Here is an 18157-nt window from a genome sequence, read left to right as displayed (position 1 = left end):
AGATCAGTGTTATCAAAACTAGTAACAGAACTGCATTAATTAGTACTTCTGGTAAATAATTAATCATCAGCCCTTTGCATAGCCCCCAGCCAAAATTATCTATGGTCTCAAACTGACAACACATAAACCTCCAGAGGTATACACCAACTTGATACGAGCTTGAGGTCGTTTGCTTAGCTGGAAGTACACGGCAACTTTTAAATTAGAATTTTTATTGTTAAAGTATTGTTCTAGAATATAAAATTGCTGCACCTACGTTTGAAATGCCAGTTTGAATCATACAGAATGACTTGTGACTTCATAAATTTTTGGTACAGATGGTAGGGATTTCCTGGTGGGAGACCATGGTGCCAAATGCATTTATTCCTATGCAGAAGCTCATGTGTCACGTGGCACCAAGGGGTTAATTTTTTGACACGCAGAATTCTCTACATGATAATGCACTTTCATGTTCCCCATCTGGATATTGTAAAATCACAAAGGCTGTGAAGGCACAAGCATGAAGAAGAAACTGGTGTCCTGATTTTCAGTGGTACTGAGTATCTACAACTTCCACTGAAGTAAGATGGGAGCCACAGGTGCTCAGGAGTTCTGAAAACCAGGCCATATCAGCACATCCTCACTAGGATTTGTTAAAGAGCTTTGCATAGGGTCACTGATCACTTTAAGCTCCTGTTTCTTTTCTTTCTTCTCTAAAAACTCCAGGTTTTTACTAGAAATGGGGAAAAAAAAACCACCCAACCATTTAACTGCTACTTTGAATGCTGCAATATGTAATACAGATGAAAGCCATAAGCAGCACAGGAGAATGCAAATAAGACAGGTGGGGGCTTCAAATGAAACGTGCAAATGAAAGGTAGAATGTACACAACAAGAAGGGAGACTCTCCTTTACAGCCTGCCTACTGAAGCTGGGGAATTCTTTGCCACGAGTACCTTTTTATATGACTTCAAAAATATTTGGGCAGAAGTCAACTGATCTTTATTGCCATTACTTTCTTGTGGTTCAGGAAACCCTGAGCAAGTGACTTTATGTACTAAATAAGAGGTGGAATATAAGGTGAAGAAATGGTACCTCCTCAAGACTCAATGTTATCCACTGGGTGTCAGCTAATTTCTTAGCTGTGATTTGGTGAGCAGAATCAACTTTCAGAAGTAGTCTCAATACTTGTTTTGCTAGGAAAAAAAAAACCCACAACTTGATACATCTCATTTCTGCTAACAGCTCAACACATTTTCCACTGAGTGCTTTAATTCAGCAGAGAATATTTCCCTTCCAATGCCATGCAATTAGTTTATGATATCATTTATGTCAATTTATTATTTAACATCAGTTTTGCTTTTCAGAAAATCCATACTAAAACACACCAAAAAAAATTTATAGATATAATAAAATAAAATGCTCCATTTGTGGAATTCATTGCAAGACAGTCAGCATTTATTTTGTGAGAGCATTGTGTACTTACCAGCCTCACTATCTGTTTCCCAGACTACATTTTTAAAGCCCAGGTCTCCCTTTCCTATTAGTTCAAAAAGCTTTTCTTCTAAGCTTGCTGTAGAAGGTGTAAGAAAATTAGGGTCAGTGAACAGATACCTACTCTTTTTCACTGGTGAGGCAAAAACTATGTATTATAGGATCACTGTAAAATCAAAAAGTTCACAGGCCTGGGAAAGCTTCAGAAGAACTCTACAAAAGTGACTCAAGTTCTGAAAAATGTGCCTCAGAGATTTGAAGGGAAAAGGTCTTGAGGTTAAAAGGTGATTTAATCTTGGTCACTAAGTATCCACATAAGGAAAATATCATTGATATTATAGCTTTTTTTTAAAGTAGCAGGCAAGGATTTAACAAGATAGTACTGAAGTAGAAGCTAGGAAAATAATACAACTGAAAATGTAATGTTTTGCTGTTCTGTAACTCGCTTGGCTATCTGAAAGCTAACCTGTTGTCACCACATGCACTATTTCCATCACAGAAATGGTAACTTCATGGTTACCATTTCTTTGATTTCATGTCAAAGTAATATTTTCCAATACATAAGTCAAAAATTCTGTCCTAACAGCCACTACATATCAGTAATAGGAACCATCGTTAACTTCTCTTCCACTGATTTTAGCCTTGTTTCATACATGAAGTCAGTTTAGTCTGCATGTGACCCTAGAGTCCCTACTGCTGCTCAAAATGCTATAAACTGAGTTCCAAATTCTTACAATCTATGAAGTATGTTCGACTCTCAGCCTAAAGTGCTATTCTTAATTGAATAACAGTAAATTAAAACAAGTGTGATGCACGGAGAAAGTAAGTAATGCATAACACACTTACTGCTAAAAAAGATGTATTTTTCAGATTAAAAGCATAGTAGAAAATACTGTGACAAAACAAAACATAATGTTGACATTTTCACTTTATTTCCTAGGATCAAGCTGTATATTCTTTAGCTGCCTACTGTGAACATTGCCTAATTTGGCCTTATCTAAACTCAGGTATCAGTAGAAATAGGATAATAAAAAAGCAAAGATCGGAGAAATGCCAGAAAAATTTTAAGACATACCCACAAGTGTACATTTCAGAGTAGATAGCTTCATAAAATATGCCTTGTCTGCATTCTTGCCCTGTATCTCTTTATATATTTCTTGGGTTTTTTGAGTATATATAGAGTCTGAATATCTATACATTCAGTTTACTCTTTCTGTTTCCTTTATGCCAGTTGTATTCTTAACAATGTGGTGGTATTGTTCTGTATTAACTGCATTCTGTATTAACTGCATTCTGTATTAACTGTATTCTGTATTAACTGCATTCCTAAAATGAAAGACTGGGACAGGTTGCCCAGGAAAGTGATTGAATAACCATCCCTAGATGTATTTAAAAGCCATCTAAATATGGTGCTGAAGGATATGGCACAATAGTGGCTCCGGTAGAGTTAGATAATGGTTGAACCTGTTGATCTTGAAGGTTTTTTCTAACCATAGTGATTGTGTGATATTGTGATCCAAACCCAGTGTTTAGACTTGCTTTATATTTGGTTTCTGTGCCTATTACAGTTTACCAGCAGAAGTAGTAACCAGAAACATCAAGTATAAATATTTATTAGACAATATACTTTGAAAGTAACTATTGCTCTACCTTCCATTGATCACACAAGGAATGAAAAAGAAAAAACTATCATAGGATCTGTTTTCAATCCAAAGTACTAAATCAGATTACCTTTCTAATACCTTTACATCAACAATTGACATGCAAAAGTTACATAGGAAATACTTTCAAGAAAGTAATACACCAATGTGTGGCCTTTTAAAACAGAAAAATAAGGGGCTAGCTTTAACAAATAAATGATTTACATGAAATTGAGGGTTTAATTCTATTATGTAAGCACAGTAGTAGCTACTGAAAATGTAATTGGCACATCGTAATGAAGGATACTTGCCACTTTATATCAAAGTAAAATAATCTGTAGTTTCATTCACATGCCTGTAATTATTTCTTTTTTGAGGTATTTTTGTCAATTTCCCCCAAAACTTTTATTCTCAAAATATCTTGCAAAGAATTGCTATTTTCTTTTATCATTCAATTCTCCTTCCCAATCTCCCTCGGGACTTAAATCCACATGGAACTCAATTTAAAGAACAGAAAATGGGAAGAGTGCATTCATTTCAGGACACAAAACTGTAAGTATTGGCTGGTGACAATGCCTATTATTCTGTTATGCACAGATAGGACTACATTCTCTCCGAACTAAGGCAGTGACAGTCAACAGATAACTTCTGCCAAAGAAATCAAGTTAAGTAGGTAAAACATATCCCATGGAACCCTGAATAATCTGTAAAGATATTGTCTGTGTCTTTAGAAAGAAGCAAAAAATTACTGCATCTTCTTAATAGGTTTCTTATTGCTGCAATGCAGAAGGTAATTTATTAGGCATCCTCGACTTCTTTAGTTGCACAAAGGTTTTTGAAATTATTGTAAGGACCAGAGTGTCTAAGCACACTTGGAAAAATGAGCAAGAAATTCAACAGTGTATATTGTACAGGAAAAAAAGACCCTGACCCTTTTCTATTAGGAAGCAGCATATGGGCCATGCTCTCAGTGTGACAGGCAGCAGGCCTCCTGCTAGTCTACTCTTCCAATGTGCTAACAGACTTTTGTATTTCAATGGATTTTCTTTTTGTTCATTACTATTGTGTATGCTTCTATTAGTATATGTTAAAATAGGAATGAAATGGAAAGTACGAAGTACACTTCAGTTAAATTATATAGGAAAATCCATCAGGCCACCATTGCCCCATTATGCAGAGGCAACCCTGTGCATTAACATTCATGAAAACAGAGTTCATGAGTCACCTCAGGGCTTATGCTCCCCATATACGTAGAGACTGAGCCTGTTGTAGCAATAATACCCTTGGTACCAAGATGGAGCATGCCATCTGCACTGCAGAAAGAGCTCTGGCAGCTTGTGAATTACCATGGAGGCATTAGCTGCAGCCTGGAAGGGTCAAAGTTGAGATGGGAACAATAATGTCTCTAACAGTATCTGTAAGGCCATTATAGGAGCACAAGGTATTGTTCAGGGTGGGAAGAAAAGTAATCTGTAAAAAACAGAATTAAAATCAGAAGATGATCTTATGGCTTTTGTATTACTATTTTCAAATTAAGCAATAAAAAGGAGTGGGAATTGTATTCTATTAATTCATACACGGTATTTTCATTCTTGTGCAGTCAACACAAGGGGTGAATTAATGTTACTTTGTTCTGACACTGTTGTGATTACAAAATGCTAATTTGAAAAAATATTTATACTGCTAATTAAAGAAGAAGGTCAGAAGTTTTAAGCTCTGGCTGCAATCAACACAGTGCACTGTTCTGAATTTTACAAGTTCTGAGCTGTGAGTTGTGCTGATTGCAGGCACTGCTCTGGATTCTTATTAGCCAGTCAAATCATCCAATTTCTACCAACTATTTTATAATCTATTCTATTGTATTATGGTGTGCAAATCCCACTGCCAGGATGCAAACATTAATATCATCAAGCACAACAATAAAACTCATTCTATATCAGCATAAAAAGTACACATGGATTTTAGAAATATAAAAAATAAAGGGATTAAAGCTATGAACAGTTCATCATGTTGACAGAAGAAGAGAAGTGAGCTAATTGTGTAGAAATGAAACTGGGGAAACAAAACAAAGTGGGGAAAAAACAAACAAACAAAGAAAATCCAGAAAAGAGTAGGTTATGAAACTGCCTGCCTGTGTCTGCATGCTCCTGCACAAAGTTGCAAAAGAACTCAGCTGTATGAAACAAAACTAAAACAATCACAGACCAGAAATGTAAACACAAATGAAATAGCACATGGCAATGTTCTAAAACGTTGGCATTAATGAATCTTCTGGGGGGAACAGAATAGAAAGACTGAAAAGTAGGGGAAAACCCCAGGCAAATACATTTAGAAAGGAAAAAAACCAACAAAACCAACCTCAACACACAATGAGACATTTCAGTTGCATCACATGAAGAGTAATTTATGTGCTTTGATACAATTTATTCATAATTACTGGGTTATCTTGATAATGTCTATATTATTGAGGCAGCATAGCCAGGATAAGATTTTTCAGAAGGAGTTGTTATTTTGTAACTAAGACAAATGTTATAAATTCTGAAATACTTCAATAAAAATGGAAGTCTTATAATTGGAGGTAGGACTGAATTCCTTCCTCTAGTAACAGAACACCAATAAACTTTCAAAAGACACAAGCAATCTGTACAGGGAGATCTGGCAGCTCTCGAACATCTCAGTCACCAAGTCACTACAAGCGGAGGTGGGGAAGAAGAGCCCTTCCCCTGACTGCACCATTTGTGCAATCCATTTGAGCATTTGACCAGCATTTGACCTGTAAATCAATAACATGGTTCTCATGTAAAGATCCAGCCAACATGTGAAAAAGAGAAACCTAAACTCTCAGTTTAGTTTTAGGGTGTTTCCCTGTAAGATTCAACAATATTCCATTCTTTTCAGATTGTGAAGTGGTTCATAAATAAATACTCAATTCCTAACACTGCATTGTATCTTTTTCCTCTATTTGCCATGGAAATTTGTAATGTTTACAAGAAATTATAAGACTTAAGTCCTTTGTGAAGTTTTAGCACAGGCTTATTTTTGAGTGCAAAATTGTAAGTGCTTGTATTGTAAATGGGTCTGTACATTTTATATTACTTCTACAAGCTACTTACAGCATGTACATAATGACACCTATGCTCCAAATGTCACACTGTTGGCTCCTAGTTGTAGGCAGTGATAACTTCAGGGGCTGCCAACCAAGCAGAAAAAATAGTATTAATAATAGAAAAAAAAAAGAAAATAAAACTTTTAAATGCTTAAACACAAAGCATGAAGAATGTGCTGATGTGGTATAATTTATTCCCATATGGAAAGAGGAACCAACAGCAGATGTTTAAATGAATAATGTACAGACCTTAACAATTCATGCTGATGTGTCCTCACTTTTATCATTTAGCTGTAAAGGCGTGGTGACATTGTGACATTAGCTGTGTGATTAAACTTAGTATTCTGTTTCTCCCCAATAATTTGTTAAAGCAGTATTCATAGCACATTGACTTCAAGTATTTCAAGACACCTTATAAACTTTCCTTTTCCTCCAAGATAAAAGTGTAATACATGAAGGAGTGGGGGTTTTGTAAACCACAAGAGCCTCTGTTTGCACATATGAGCTAGAATACATCCTATGATGAGCAGAATCAGTGCTAAAAGACTCTAAACAACCATTTTCAAACCTACATTAAAAAGTTACAAATTATAATCTATTCACTAATCACTTTATAATATATATATATATATATAATATATATATATATAATATATATATATAATATAATAATAATGTGTCTGAAAAATGCCTCTTTGGGGCCAACTTGGTGACATTTTATCTATCGTATCATGGGAGATGTGGTTGTGAGATCAGAGCAAAACCTATGGCTTTCACTTTCAGAACCAAAGGAGACTACATACTCGGTGCTAGTAAGGAACAAATGATAACAAACTTCATGAAACACTAGAGGAGATTGACAGAGACTATTTTACCTGGGGGGGGATCCCACCAAACGAAGAAGCTTGTTTAATCTTCATCACAGGCAGGTTTTTAGGTGGGTACCACGCAACTTCTTATGTCAAGGAACTTAAAATGTTTAAATTAACAGTTTGATAATACCATGACTGGTAAAAGAAGACTTTAAAGTAGATTCTTACCCCTAATATTACCAACCCAGTCAAAAACTACAGTATCATCTTATTTTCAATCAACCATTTCAAAGACATTTTAAACCAGCAGTAATTTATGCTGTTGCTATCCTGGAAAAACTTACAAACTTCTAACTTTATCTCTTTCTATGCATATGCTACACAAATCAAAATGACCAAATTGGGAAACTGCTATTGTATTTATAGGGTTTCTTTTTCAAATTAATAAAGCAGTCTGGCTAAATAATGAATTTCCACCTCTTGCACACAAGAAAGAGGCATGTAAAATATGGAAATAAGAACAATAGGAAAAAATAAGATAAAAGGCAAAATTAGAAACAAAATGTGAGGAGCAACTAGCAAGGGATGTAAAGGAAAATTAAATGATCTGTAAGTGTATGAGTAGTAGGAAGATAACAAATAAGGAGGCTGGTATCATGTTCCACCAAGAATGCAATTGATAGATGATGCTCAGAAGGCAAATGTGTTTTATATCTTCTTACATCAATCTTAACCAAAATGTCAACTGCAAGCAGTGGATAGCACCATCAATACCAATGACAAAGGGGCAAGGCCTCATTTTTTTTTCTTTACAGAGGTCAGCAAATATTTAGGATGTTTTAAAATCAGCTCTCACCAATAAAATTCATTCTAGAGTGCTTTCAAAACTGACAGGACTTTTCATAGTTATTAGTTCAAGAACTATTAGGAGAAGGCAGGTAAAATACTTGAAAACTGAAAAAAACCCCATCATGGTATCTATTTGAAAGAGGTTGGGAAAGCTGGCATCAAAGAGCTGCAGATGTGTCCCATTAATTTTAATTGCCAGGAAAATACTGGAAATAATAAGCACCTAGAAGAAAACAAAAAGGTAAGTAACAGCCATTATGCACCTGTCAGGAGCAAATCTCCATGAAGCACAGGCTGACAGGCTTCGAGGTTAGAGGAGGAAGACTAAGTATCACATCTGTCTAGTTAAGTAAGGCTTTTGATATCCTTTCATGTAACTTTTTCATAATAACACCTACATTAAAATATCACAGGAACAATGCACATATGCTTATAAGAAAAGCTTCTCACAGAAAGCAGTTGTAACTTGCTTAGTGTCAAAGTGGAAAGTTGCATCAAGGAATGTTTTGTAGGTTCCTGACCTAGGCTTAATACTCAATACAGGCTTACAACCTGTATGATCCGAGGGAGAGCACACTTCTTAGATCTGAACAAAGCAGCAAGCCAAGAAGGACTGCAGATATATGGAAAGACAAGCTTAGAATACAGCACATGGAGAAGTGCTGGTCAGGCAGCTCGAGGACTGTTGTGACTCACAAACTGGACATGAGTTTATGGGCAAGGCAAGGTTAGGATAAACCTGTCACTTGGGTACAAAAGCCCTTTCTGCATGCATGCCAAGGAGGCTGAAGCCAACACTCCTCCCTTTGTCACCCCCTGCCTTTTCTGAGGAGGCTGAGGCCAACACCCTCCCCTTGTCTGGGTTAGAAGCCTATTCAAATATGCCAGGTGGCATATGGCCTCATTCCTAGCCCTTCTTTTATGTAGACTTCACAGTCCTTAAATAAATTGCAAAAAGATGGTTATTACTAGTGTTTTATACACAAGCCTAAGGTCTGCAGTACATAGAAAACAATCCTTCCCCTCAGCCCAACACTGGTGAGGTTTCCACTGTATGTTGTGCTCTGTTTTGTATAATCCCATTTTGACATAAATAGGTACTACATGGAGCATGGCAAGACAATCACAAAGATCTGAAATGTAGGACAAGCCTGAGAAAATCCCTCCTATTTAGACTAAAGAACAAGAGAGCAAGGGAGTAGTGACATTATATTGCTGAAAATAGGAAAGTGGCTCTCTGTTCTTCAAAACAGATAATGTCTTTCTTTCCAATCTGAAAGCATAAAGCGCAGTTCCATCCTTCCACTTGGCCCCACACACAGACTCCCACCACCTTCAACTCAAACAGTTATGTGGTGGCAGTTGAGTTAACTGAAAATTTATATTGAAAAAAAGTTATTAGATCATGGCCTGGAGTCGCCATCGCTGGAGGTGTTCAGGAGGAGACTTGACAGGGTGCTTGGTTGCATAGTTTAGTTGGTTGGGTGGTGTTGGATGATTGGTTGGACATGATGATCTTGAAGGTCTCTTCCAACCTGGTCTGGTCTGGTCTATTCTATTCTATTCTATTCTATTCTATTCTATTCTATTCTATTCTATTCTATTCTATTCTATTCTATTCTATTCTAGTTTAAGCTGGTTGTCAAACTGAAGGTTTAGGGGAGACAGGAGGAAAAATTTCTAGGAGGATAATGAAGCATCAGAATAGAGTGGCCAGGAAGATTACAGAGTCTCCATTACTGGAGGTCTTTAAGTACATTTTACCCAAGTATTCATTAGAAATTACTTAAGTATAGCTGCTTCTTTCCCTGGACAGAGAAATAAATCAAATTACTCAAGGTCCTTTCCAGTGTTGAGACTTTCTGTTTCTGTCATGATTAGTAACTCAGAAAGTAATATCATCCCACTCACTTAAAGAAGTATTTAATACTACAAGTATTTAATCAATCACAATGTCAGGACTAATTATCTTCCCTCAAAACTATTTCTTTTTTGCTTCAGTTTGTTATAGGCAAGCTGCAAAATGTGTTGCTGGAAGTATATGATGGAGCAAAAGAACTTCATAGAATGATACATTGGGTAATGAAGTGAATTATACTCTAGCATGCAATACAGAGAAAGGGATACAAATCTTTATATCATGGAATGCAAAGCATTTGTTGCTTTCATAGGCAAAGGAAAAAAAAACCCTGAAAAGGGCTGCCTTTGGGCAGGTTACATCATAATTACCTGCTTTTGTGGCTTTTTCAACACCTTCCATTTCAATATCAAATAATCAGTGGCATACACTGGGATAGGACACATTATTTGGATGGAAATTTTCAAAGAAATAAGTTTTATAGAATTTAATTCTACCCCTTAGCAACAGATTTCTGCACTGCGGATTTCTACCCTCATAAGTTACTAAGTAGCATGTACTCCTCGGTGTCTGGAATGCTTCTCAGCATGGAGTTTTCTACCCCAGATAATACTTCCATGATCCAGTAATTCAGTTTCATAGTTTCATTCAGGGTTGGAAGGGACCACAAGGATCATCTAGTTCCAACCCCCCTGCCATGGGCAGGGACACCACACACTAGATCAGGCTGGACAGAGCCTCATCCAGCCTGCTCTTAAACACCCCCAGGGACGGGGCCTCGACCACCTCCCTGGACAACCCATTCCAGGCTTTCACCACTCTCATGGTGAAGAACCTCCTCCTCACATCTAGCCTGAATCTCCCCACCTCCAGCTTCATTCCATTCCCCCTAGTCCTATCACTACCTGAGATCCTGAGAAGTCCTTCCCCAGCCTTCCTGTAGGCCCCTTTCAGATACTGGAAGGCCACAATTAGGTCACCTGGGAGCCTTCTCTTCTGCAGACTGAACAGCCCCAATTTCTTCAGTCTGTCCTCATAGGAGAGGTGCTCCAGCCCTCTGATCATCCTTGTGGCCCTTCTCTGGACATCTTCCAGCACCTCCACATCCCTCTTGTAATAGGGGCTCCAGAACTGGACACAGTACTCCAGGTGAGGTCTCACCAGGGCTGAGTAGAGGGGGAGGATCACCTCCCTCGACCTGCTAGCCACACTTCTCCTGATGCAGCCCAGGATCTGATTGGCTTTGCGGGCTGCAAGAGCACACTGAGAGCTCATGTTGAGCTTTTTGTCCACCAGCACCCCCAAGTCTCTCTCCTCAGGGCTACTTTCCAGCCAGTCACTGCCCAGCCTGCATTTGTGCCTGGGATTGCCTCGACCCAGCTGCAGGACCCTGCACTTGCTCTTATTGAACCTCATGAGGTTGGCTTGTGCCCACCTCTCCAGCCTGTCAAGGTCCCTCTGGATGGCCTCCCTTCCCTCCAGCATGTCTGCTGCACCACACAGCTTGGTGTCATCAGCAAATTTGCTGAGGGTGCACTCAATGCCACTGTCCATGTCCCCCACAAAGATGTTGAATAAGACAGGTCCCAGGACTGATCCCTGAGGGACTCCGCTTGTCACTGGCCTCCACTGGGACATGGAGCCATTGACAGCCACTCTTTGGGTGCGGCCATCAAGTTCTACAAGGTTATTTTAGAAGGTGCTTACATTTTCACAATAACTGCTACTAAACCAGCCAATCAGCAATGGATAATTAACGTTTAATGTATTAAGCATCAAAGAGAACTTTCCCAAAGAAGATGTAAGCATATGGCATGTTGTGTTTCAGTAGAAAATATGTATTAATATCAAAAGACTCCTATAATGCAGTTGTATTTAAATCAAGAAACAGTCTAAATAGGCTTCTTTTTGTTTCTAAGTTACTAACAGATTTACATTAAATTCACGATATTCCTGGTTTAAAAGTGAATTACATCTCACGGTACCTCCTGTCTTCCTATGACTAATAGCTTGGGACTATGTTAATTTAGATCTAGATGAACAAGGTGTGTTTACTTTAAAGGTTTTAATTTTTTTTTTAATTAATCTATAAGTATACTTTACATTTTCAGAAAGCCTTTTTCAGCCATGCCACTTACCTTATAAAACTATTTTTTTTTCCCTTAATAACACCATTTAGTAGCTCATTTCAAAAGCTGCTAATAGATATCAAAGTCAAGTTTCCCAGTAATACCTGGATATTAAAATCAGTTCTTCAGGCAGAACTGCTACAATTGTCATCCTGCCTTTATGCTTAATTTCATTTCATTTGCTTCATCGATGTCACTGCTTTTAACGAAAATGTTTTCCGGTTTTAGATCTCCGTTAACAGTATCTGCCAAGAGAGAGCAAGAAATAAAATGTTGCAGTGAAGATATTCTGACAGAAATGTTTAAAACTCTTTTGACTGAGTAATTTCTTTGAGCAGTTCCAGTAAAATTTACTCTGAACTACTGGAAGCCTAATCAAAAGCACCCTTCCCATTTCAGCCCAGGTAGCAGTATAAGTATTTTCAAATCTCATTCCTCACTACAATCCTGTAATAAAGGAAGAAGTTCTTATTGGTTCAATCTTACCTTTAGTGTCTAGGTGTACTGTATGATCATGATTCACTCTGTAAGATGTTTGCCTCCTGTTCAAGAAGCTTCATAGCAGAACTTCCACCTGTAGTTGTTGATGGCAAATGCATTTTACAAACATTGCAGCATTTCTCTAACCTGCTAAACAAGCCAACATTTAAAACAATTTCTTACTGACAGTTTGACAAGTTTAGAGTATCAAGAGGAAAAAAACACCTGAAGTTTTGCATGAGAAGTTGTGAGTTTCACCATGCAGCCACAAAACTAGGCATGAAATTATATGGCTGCGTTCTTATGAATGTGTGTGACTTACGAATGTGACATAATTCTGTTCCTAATTTATATCTTACTGAAATTTAAAACAACAGCAACACAAAAAAAGCCACTGTTAACTGCACATATTCTTTGATATATTCTTAGTTTGTAATCTAATACAAAAACACCTTTTCAGTTATTCTTCATGAAGGAATAAGGAATGCAAAATTAAGTGATCAGAGAACAGAGTACAAGTATGTCAAAAACCTATGCTGCCTCTAGTTTCTGCTACAGGGATGATGACTAAGACACAAAATAACACTTGAAAAATGAGAGCAAACATATCCATATATCTGAAAAGATAAATTCTGGATAAATTCTACCATCTTTGTGCTCAAACAGAGATTGGAAATAGAAGAATCATCAGATAATGAGAAAACTAAGAATAATTTACAGAAATTCACCCATCTACACAATATTTGCCTTTTTTTTTGCTGTTAACTGTTTTGCTGGTGAATTTATTGCTGTGTTTTACCACCCCAAAGTTGCCTTGGTTTAGTTTCCTTCCCCAAAAAAAAGAGAGATTTCATAAAGCAACAGATAATCATTAAAAAAATAACTGCAGCTTCAGAACACTTTTAGCATAATATATTTACTGTCCATTAATTTAAACTAAATTTTGCAATCAAACATTTCAAAGATGTTTTGCATCTCCTCCTTTTCCACATCACAGATATCACTAATTTGGGATGGGAGTTACTATGCCTCCATGCACTTGAATATAAAGCAATGTGTCTGTAGAAATGCTGCTTGAAAGGGAATCCATTTATGTTAATACTCAAAATAATGGATTTTATTCTGAAATTTGTTTCAGTGCTTCTTTCAATTTTCTTCTCAGATGTACATATAATACAAACTCCTCCAACAAAAGCTTTTAAAGTTTTCAACTGAACAATTTTAAAAGCCTACAATATTAAGGAAGGGATTATGACACAAGATAAATACATCTCTGTCGCCGCGTTAACTACTGCAGGAATGATAGGTAAAGAGAGTCTGTACATCAATAAGAACAAACCTCAGAGAAATTAAAGGCAATCAGCTTCAAATGCTATTCTGTCTGATTTTTTTCACCTACTATCATTAACATAGTATTACCATCTCCACTATTATATAGCTGAGGAGTACCATATTTGAAAGACATCAGGGCTACAAGTGGGTGGTAGAAAACTAGAAAATTGCAAAGCCTGGCTCCTGAAACAAAAGTTTCATTTCTCAATATATGATGAACATGCAAATGTCATCATCTGCAACTGAATGTGTGCATTCCCAGTATTTTTATCAAGCTAGTAGCACTTAAAACTATTCAACAGAGCTATTCAAGCATGTGACCTCAGAGGTCAGTTCCTCAGGAGTTGAGTCAAGAAATAGTCCAAATTCAAGGGTTGGATTAACTAATTGGGTATCACCTGATTATGGCTGAGATGGATTTAGTAGAGTTTTACTTATTTCAACTATATTGTTTTCCCTACACAGTTACCCAGACCTAAATCCTTAGTCTAATTTACACCTTTCAAGCCCATAAACATCATCTAACACATTAGGCTGCTTGCAAGACTAATAAGCTCTTTCGAGCATGTGTTTCTTCATCAGTTTATGCAATGGTAGAAAGATAGATCTGCTGGGAATGCAAACAAGCCTTCTGCAATAATTGATTCAATCTTAAAAATTAAGGCATAATGGCACTAAATGAGTATCACCAGAAACCACCACACCATTTCAAAATAGGATGTAAGACATCCTATTTGTTATATTACCTTGAGGTAAAACAATAGTTCTTAAAAAATAATGCATTTTTTTAAGTTCACTGTTTTAAGTTAATTTGTTCAACACGTCTCCCTATCAATGGATGCTTTTAAACAGTGAAAAGCCTCTGCTGTGTAATTCCTGTCACACCTACTTGATGTAACCACCACTGTCTTTTCATGAGTTTCTTGGAAACCAGAGCTTACTGTGACCACTGAAAGTAACATCAAGTTATCTTTAGGAGCAAGAGTTCAAAAACATTCCCTGTAGAAGAGATTTTCCTCCATTGTATAACACTTTAGAGGATTCATTTGAAAATACCATCCTTGCTTTACTTAAGAGAAATGATCAATAGTAGCTGTAGAATATGGGGGTGTGTGGTATGTGGAATCTCTAAAATATATACCAGGAAATGATAGGTCAAATTCTAGTTTGATTACATCCCCTATGAATGCTGGATCCTTCAAAAGGTGAGGCTACTCATTAACCTTCCTGTCACTGCCTGCTTGGCTGGATGCTTCTAAGGCGCCTCCAAAAGACATTTGGACTTTGTCGCAAAAACTACAACCTTGCTTGGTTCAAATGAGGCTGAGCACCTGGTGCATTTTGTGGTCACCCCTTCACTGCTTTCAGACATCTTTTCAGTCATCTACAGGCTCTGCTCAAATTAAAGAAAATCATAGAGACTGGCAGAAACATGTCCACTGCTTGAAGAAATTGAATAAACCTGAGAGATGAAGGGGCTGGTGGAACGCAAAAGCCTCGTATTCTAACTACAGCTGTCTGCCACACTTAATGAGGAAGTAGATTGGCATAACATAGCATACCGGTTTGGAGAGCAGATCTGCAAGAACAAAACGTAGTCAGGAGTGATATTTTAGCTTGTCTATCTACAGAATGCTGGTTGCATTCAGAGATGGGGGGGGGGGGGGAGGGAGGAATCAAACCCTCACAATATTTTTTCCACAAGATAGAACAAATCTGTAATAGACTTTTTCCTTCAAAGGAAACGGTATACAACTCATTTTTAGAGGATTTCAAAATACTTTGTTAAAACTAGGAAGTTGTTGATCTGGAGTGTCAAATAAAAATTAACTTTTGCTTCTAACTGGTGTCGTGTGAGGACATACTTCAGCAGTACTGCCAAGAGAGTGGTAATGAAAGCAAGTATTTCAGGGTACTCTTGTAATTCCCCTGGAGAACTACTGATTTTTCACATGGTTTCTCAAAGTCTGCTTTTGTCAAGAAAGAAGCAGTGAAAAAAGGCTCAGAGGGAGTTAAAATGCACTGAAGAAGGCAAATTTATCAAAACACTATCAGGCAAGAAGACTGGAACTCAGTTCCTTCTTAGTGGAGAACTGAGAAGAGGCAATACCTTAAACTGTTAGGGGATTAACCAGGGAGCTATTTACTACCTTTAACTCTTGGAAAACTATCTAGTTGAAGATCCCTCCCCACTTTCTGAAAGAGAGCTCTTCTTGCATTCCAGATGGTTGGTGTGCATGAGGCACTGAAACTACCTTTAACTACTGATATTGGTTCACCTGCTGCAGGACAAGAACAGAGTGCCTATGCTTATAGTCATCCCTCACTGAGGTACTGCAGCCCTGCTCAGCTTTAAAAGGCAACATCCTTCATCTCAGGCAGTTTGGGGATTCAGTTTACAGAGACTACAAGGGTGATGGCATTTTAGTAGACCAAGAGAGATAAACAAGCTAAAGGAAGGATCCAAAGTTTTGGCTCAAGCCAAAAGTGTACAATTCATGTCTCTGCAGGAAATGAGGATCAAATTTTCAGTAGGCATTCTGCAAATCTCCTCTGATCCAACACTTCTGATGCACCTCAGACAAACTCAGGTGTCATTTGAACTTCCTTAAGGTTTTCAGTTCCTCTCTATCCCCTTCACAGATCTAGGACTTTTGGTTTTGAATGACAGATGGCTTATTAGAAAACAATAGTACAAAATCCTTATATGTAGGCAAAAACTACTTAAGAGAACATTCTTTTCTGATGTAGTGCTTTTATAATAAGAGGGAACTTCTAATCTCACTCGATAGCCTACATTCTGTAATTTACATGAAATGTGATTAATGCTCTATTTCCATATTTAAGCCTTTGACATATTAGTACTCTTATTCCTACCATCTAAGACATGTTTAACTGTAATATGATCAAATTATTACAATCTTTGATTCTCTGAAACTTACCAGGAATAAAAAATAAAATCAACCAAAGTGTGGTAGCTAGAACAAAGAAGAGATAAGCTTTGATGATAGGTTGAAGTATTTTTCTTCACTTGAAGTTCTGCTTTCACACAAGTCCTCAACTGCCCCACTTGTGTCAGAAAGAAAAATTGCTCAAAAGTAATCTCACATCTCTCAATTCAAATTGGTTTTCCAGCGCAGTCTGCCCAGGTGGTTGCTGAGCTACAAATACTGAGAGCACCCAAAGCATTTCTGTATGGGTGCTGTCACCCTGGGGAGCCTGAGCAGCAGGCTGCTGTGCCCTGCACAGCCAGCACATGAGCTGTAGTTATTAAAACATGTGTCTCTGACCTTCATTGATCAGCACATTTTATTCAAATTTTAAAACACTTAAAAGGGAGATTTTGAGAACCACAAGTAACAAACAGGCAGAGGATTCCCATTAATGGTAAAATAAGGGAGAGAAAAAGCACATTAGGCTCAGCATCAAATTAAGTGTACTTATCAAATTGAAAAATACAAACAAACAAACACCACACTACTGAGGGGTCTGTTGTGGAGAGCCTGGCTTCTGAAAAGCAAGTTTCCACTGTTAAGAAGGTCTTCACTAAATAGGAAACATTCGTGCCTGTGCCACTGAAGACATCTGTGCTATAAAATCTGCTGTGAACAAGCTACATTTCTGTTCTGTACAATTGCCTTAGTCCCTGCTTTGAAGATAGATCTCCCATTGGCAGTATCAGAGTGGAAAAAAATGACTGCAGGATTAGATCCCACATGTCAATGGGTTTTATTTACGGACACTCACCAAGAAAGTGTTCTAGCACTTGTCCAATTACTCCATCCATCCACAGACACTTAAATATATTCACATTGGTTTCAAACTGACTATAAAGTCAGTGTGAAAGCTCATGAATAAAGAGAAAATCTAGTCACAGGCTGCAGGAATCTTAAAGTAACTCTGGCTGTAAGACAATGAAAAGTCAATTAGTGTGTGCATTTAGCGCAGCGACCTGGAGTCATCAGTACAAACACACAGACAGATACATGACAATTTTCACAACTGGTCACCACAAATGCTGTTTGAATGAGAAAGCTGTCAAGAAAGAGATGGGAGAAGCCATTCAACGCTTTTCCATGGTGACTTCTGAATATCATATAATGGAACCATAAATGCAAAGAAATAAATGCAGATCTCATCTCTCTTGAAAAGTTTGTTGTAATTCCCATGAAGTCAATGAAGTTACTCTGCATTTACACTCAGGTCAGTGGGATCAGAATCAAACCCTAAGTGATTAAAATCAACAGAGCACATCATCTGCTAATACCACTGCCCAAAAAATTGCAATAAGCCTCAGGCACACTATTATCGGGTTACACAATTTCACTGTCAGGTTGATGAGTTTGAAAAGTTACTACAAACTGACTGTGGTGGATTTAATTTTCACTGGCAAAGGATCCTTTCTTTCAATTAAAAAGACAAGACCGTGTCATTTAACCAAAGTTAAAACTAAGTTTCATTCTTCACTCATAAAGTGC

Source organism: Melanerpes formicivorus, unplaced genomic scaffold, assembly GCF_026170545.1.
Source record: "Melanerpes formicivorus ecotype bairdi unplaced genomic scaffold, bMelFor1.0.p_v2 SCAF_16, whole genome shotgun sequence".
NCBI classification, from domain to species: Eukaryota; Metazoa; Chordata; class Aves; order Piciformes; family Picidae; genus Melanerpes; species Melanerpes formicivorus.
This window is presented reverse-complemented; position numbering follows the sequence as displayed.